Genomic DNA, 6,203 nt, shown 5'->3' on the forward strand with positions numbered 1-6,203 from the left:
TTTTGGCCAAAATATAATGATTACTGAATTAAAATATAAATGGTTATCATTTGATGCTACCTAAGAAACTATGATATTTCCGAGGAAAATTTCCAGTTGAACAGGTGGTCTCTTGCTTGCCTTTGTTTGCACAAAGGAAATGCCTCATTTTTACCAGTGGAATAGAAAAATCTAAGAAAAATAAAACAGAAGCAGCAGTAGAAGGTAGAGAGAGCCTTCAGACCTCCATGAAGGCCATGTGGAAGGAGGACTGGACAGGCGGAGGAGATAATAAAGTTTCTGTTTTTGTAATGTGGCCTTGCCCCAGTTTTTGAGGTTTTGGCTAAAAGTCAGACAGTGCCCCTTCTTGAGCAGCTGATTAAGTCTGTACCACATGCTGGGCTTTCACACGCTGGACTATACACACTATGCACCTTCCCTAATAGACTCAGGGTCAGGAACTAGACAACTGAGGACAGCCCCCAGACTCCAGCATCCACAAAAATATTCAAATTAGCCACTCCACAGGGATCCTGGGACACCTAGCTAACCTCACGTTACTTCCATACGTAACCCTCCCCTTACAGCTCCAGCTGGCTGTTATCCTGTCCTTGAAGGCCAACCTCCCATGTGGCCCTGCCTGACTGTTACCTCCATATTAGAACTGTAAGTAAAAGAGAGTTCTGCCTTTGATCTATCCAAGTGTCAGTGTGTTGTGTCCCACCATCAAAAGACTCTTTAAGTCATATAAAACAAGGAATCTTAGATGTTGCCCATTAGATGGGTCCTGCCTTCTGAACCCTGCAGAAAAGAGCTTGCACCCTGATCATTGTCTTGGAGTGGCCTGGGGTAGCATGACCTTGGACAAGCAGAGGTGGATACAGGGAGATGGCAAATGGGCCTTCAGCCTCCCATGCTCCCTGCAACAAGTTCTCTTGAAGGAGATCTGAGTTACACATCTCACAAAGGTCACCCAAACCCTACCCTACGGATATAGCTTAGGCTAATCTGAGCATGAAATTCCTCTGTGACTGCTATTGGTGCAGGAGTAGACTTGTGGTTTCAACTGGCCATCAGACTGAAAGTAAAGAGTGATATTCCACGACCGTGGTGGAGTTTCTCCCTCTCCCCGTATAGCCATCAATTAAAAATTACACAAATTCCCAATTACCTCTAGCAGACCACTATCATTCATGAGCAGAACCAGCAACAGGATGAAACTCATGCTAAATGGTGGCCATCAAACTGCCACACTGGGCGCCTGGCTGTCTTTGGACTTCAAATTATGTGTAGTCAGAGTCTGGGCATCTCTTTGTTCTCGACATCAGAAAGCAGCCTACAGAATTTAATTTTTAGTGCTTTCCTTATATAAGTGTGTGTTTTCCCTTAAATAAGGTAATAGCATCTGAACATCCAAAGCAATCTATTCAGTGAAGGCTCAGCAAAACCCATTCATTACAGCATTTTTCTCTTTCAGTGAATGCACTTTAGCCAGCTCTGTTTATCCCTGCACAGATCAAGGAGCCAAACAGGAATAAAATACTTAAGGACAATGTTTACAAAGAAATCTGATCTAGCAAGCTCTTCTAATCACTCCTGCAAATATTGGCATATTTTGACATTGTAGTTTTAATAAATGCAAGACTCTGCTACAGCTGATTATCTGCTTTACATTTGAAAAGTAGATCGATCACTTGACTTGAATTAATGATGCAAGTTTCTTAATTGGACAATCAGGATCAGGAAGCTGGATATATGCTCAAGGAGAAGAGCTTCTCTTTTATTGACTTCCTCATAGGCACTAATGAAATTATCATTTAGGGTAATTTTGCTTCTTCTACTGATTGAAATATTATGATTATACAATATTGACTTTCCTAGAAAATAAAATGTAATTGGATTATTAAAACTCATTTTAATGGCTTGGGATTTGCTTGTGTAATTTATTGCAGACATTCTTGATTATTTAAGAAACTATATTTTTTTCTAATTACTGAAAATTTTATTTTCTACATAGGGTGGTCTGAACTATCTTGGTTTTACTTTTAAAGTCAAGATATTTAAACTAAGGAAGACACTGAATTTAAAGCTTTAGGACTTCTCTAAGAAGGCAATTTCCAAAATTTCCTGAAAACGGTGATTGGTTAACTCCAAGGTCTTGATGACTAAGAAAAAAGATACACTCTGAGGAAATTAGAAAACATAGTATAGAAGACAGGGGTTTCCTTAGAATTTCTACTTTGTCTTCTCCTTCTCTTTCTCTTCTTTTTCGTATTTTATAATATGTAACACTCGTAACTGCATAGATATTTTCAAATACATCCACATGTCTCATTCCATCTGCTATTCCAATTTGAAGTAGGTGTTATTTCCCAAATATTATAAACAAAAATATTGAATCTCAGGTAATTGGATATCTGCTTTCAGTCAAAGAGTTAGTTGATGTCAGAACAAGAATAAGAATCTTCAGCTCTTTTCCTCCCTAGATTGCTTCATGGTCTGATCCAAGCTCTTTTCACTGGATGACAAATTGATTAGAAAGTTATTACTGCACTGGCCTGTATATGCATAACATATGTAATATATTCATAGGATACATTTAAAATAGGTATTTTTATAACTATTCCTAGTTGTTTTTTCCCAACCCATTTAATGTATATTCATTAGCCCAGACATCTCATATCCAGCATTTTCTTTCAGATATGATTTGAAAGAAGTAGATAAAAATAAGGTTTTTACATCACTTCTTTTAGGAAGATCTACCATTATGGAGTCCTAAATGAAAAGCTTTCTCCAACAGATAAATTTCTCCACTCATTTCCTTTTTTCCCCAGTACAACCATACCTGAAATATCTGGTAGAGAAAGAAATGAGAATTTGGCATATACTCTGGTATCCCAGAGTCCAGCACATGTTTGCACAGCATAGGGCAGACAGGAAATTAGTTCAATATTTATTTTCCATGTGCTTCCTGGAAAGCTAAAGGAGCTGGGGGAATCCAGGACTTTTCTAATTGCTTTCTGTTTACTTGATCATAATTACACTTATTAAACACGGGTTCATTAAACCACAAAGACCATTTCATGGGCTTCATGACAGGGATCACTCATCCACTCACCACACTGAGTTCTCTCCAGAAGCAAATAGGAAGGTTAAAAAGGTTCCTAAAACTCAGAAGCATCAGTCTCTGAAGCCAGCTTCAGTGTCCAAAGCCTTTGTAGTCAGTTATTCCAAGTGGGATGGAAGGTTTGCCCCAAATAAAATATTAGCATAATTTAGCCCCAAATTCAGAAAGAAATTAGTCAGATTACATATTTTCTCTAGTGTCTGTCAATAAATATGTGATTTCCATGGATAACTAAGAAAAGGAACAAGATCACTCTTATTCTGTAAACTCCAAGAATTAAAGTTGCAAATGTAGACAGCATTCTTCCTCTTTAAAAATCCAAATGCTAACAGGAACAAATCATAGACTTTTGCATTCAGAAAAAATATGAACCATCTCCTGGTTCCTTCCACTTAATGCATCATCCTTATATTATCTGCATTAAAATTTTACCAGTTAACACTTCTTTAATTTCTTATGCACTTGCTTCCATAAGACTTTGGAGTATCCAGATGTTGTATGTCTAAATGGCAATGCAATGACTGCTACCTCAAATATAAAAACCACCTTCTCTACTTCATACAAAAGTCAAAGTAATCTTACTGTTGGAAAATCATGTTATAAAATGGTTTATTATATCTACTTGAATGTGTTAGAGGTCAAATGACACCTCCATTCCTTTATTTTCTTATTCAACAAATATTATTGGGAACCTCCTCTTTCAGGTATTGCTTGGTATTAATCACTGAATGAAATCAAGATCCCTCCTCCCTTCACATGATATTCATGAAGACTAGCAAGTTCATATGGGACAAATCTAATAAATTATATGCTAACAAAAAGGTGGTGTGCAGGTCATCACCTCATCTTTGCTAGAAAAGCCCCTGTGTGTAGACTTAAAGAGAACATTTTTAGGTATTGGAGAGTAGGGGTAGATAATAAGAGGTGGCATAAAGTGTCTTTCAGATGCATCAGAAGGATTGCCAAGTATGGTGCATCAAGAATTTAATGACCTGAAACTCCCCTAAATACCTAGGTTCTTTGGACAGCACTTCCTGAATAGCAGAATTATCACTTTCTATGTCATAGACTTTTTTTTTTTAATGTGTGATGACCTGACTATTTCAGCCAGTGTGAGGGCAGCTATGTGTTCAGAATTCCCCAATGTGCATATTTTTGAGAGACAGAAGGCAGACTCAAGAAATCTGCCCTCACTCATGAATGCTATATCCCTTCTTATGCTTGACAATGCCTATAGGTAGAACTAACTGAGTCTGGAAATTTCTTTTCCATCATCTTCAAACCCAGTTCCAATCTTCTTGGACTCTGTGCATAATACATAGAATTAGTCTACCCTCCATTTCTAATACTTTAAGGAAAATTCTTAGATTATTTATTCCCTTGACTAACTTTCCTATTTCTTTGCGCTGGTTTCCTTCTGTTTCTTGACCTGAGCTATCCTTTAAGTCAGTATGCTCCAAATCACTTTTCATATTATTTTTTCATATTAGAAATAATCTCTTTCTAAGCCAAGTTGTCCTCTACATCTCTTATGAGTCATGTGCTTTATTTGCTTTTCAGGCTCTTTAAAGAATTGGGTTCCATTTAATTAAAAATAAAAATTTATACAAAGAACATTCAAGTGGGATCTTATTATTTCTTGCATAATAATGAAATATTTAACATTAATGATAATTCTTGAGGTGGAATGGAGAGAGAAAGAGAGAAAATTCTACAAGTGAATGAACAAGATCATAAGAAAAACAAATGGTAAATTTAATAAAACTGGCATAAGTGACTGTTATTCCTTGTTAATGGTTCAGAAGCAAAGCCTACCAAACAGACCTCCTTCTCACGTTGTATTGTGATCTACCTTCATAGTTTTCCTGTCTTAAATGCAAAATGTATATTGGGATGATTCTTCTCTTTTCAAACTCTTAGAATAATGAATTTGTTTTGAATTTCAATTCAAAAGGAATCTTCTCTATTCCCATTGAGGCAATCTTGCTGATCAGCAGCATTTGGTGCAAATAGTAATCAAGCTTCAAAATTATGCAAAACATTCCCTGTTTCTCAAAAATTTCACTGAATTATTTAAAACTCAGTGGTGGAAATAAGCACCAGCTGTGGTGTGAAGGGGGTAGGGATTTGTAAATATGCACAAAGGACTGGAAGGATCAGTGAGTATAATTCACATAGTTGCACACCCTTCTTCTGGCTGGACTCTGGGAGGATCACGCTGAAACCTAACTGTGCAACACACATTACTTACCCAAAGAGGACTTTTTCTGTATTCAATTTAAAAAGTGTCTTGTCAGAGTATCTTACCATTTGTTTAAAACTTTCTAGCAATGTTACATAACTCTAGCTCATTCGTGTGGGCTATGTATTGACAGGATGTTAACTGCATAATGCTGAAATTTATAGCGACGGTATAACCCCAAATGGCACCAACGCAAGGATCAATGTCATCTCTTCCCAAAAGGCTTTCATGGATGACAGTACATGTTAACTTGGTCAATAAAAATAAAGTTATAATAAAGAGTAAAGAAAAAACAAAAATAAAAGATTGTGGAGCTATTCTACAACAATTACTTTCAGTTATACTGAAAACATCATAGAGATGGCAGAGACTTTGCTGTCTGGGCACACCTCTTCTATACAGCAATGTGATAAAATTCCCTAAATCAAAAGCTGTAGCTACTGCCATGTTTCTACCTTTGATTCTGTGAAAACTGCAAGATGGAAAGGAGAGGAAGAGGAATAAGAATGCACGTTGACCAGAAGAATTCCAGATACTTCACATAGATATTCCCTCCTCCAGGAGGTGGATCTTAACTCCAGCCCACCCCCACCCCAGGAGTGTGGACAGTGCTTAGTGGTTTACTAAGTGGAGAAACCTGGCAAACACCACCCTAGCCTGGTAATCAAAGTTAATATCATCAACCATAAGCCACTGTTGACATGATGTCCACTGATGTGATCTGATGAGATGATACATAAACACTATGATATTCCTCCCCCAAATCCATAATCCCAGTCTTACCATGAGGAAAATATCAGACAAACCCAAAATGAAATGCTACAAAATACCTGACCAGTGCTTCTGAAAACTGTC

Source organism: Camelus bactrianus, chromosome 1, assembly GCF_048773025.1.
Source record: "Camelus bactrianus isolate YW-2024 breed Bactrian camel chromosome 1, ASM4877302v1, whole genome shotgun sequence".
Lineage (NCBI taxonomy): Eukaryota > Metazoa > Chordata > Mammalia > Artiodactyla > Camelidae > Camelus > Camelus bactrianus.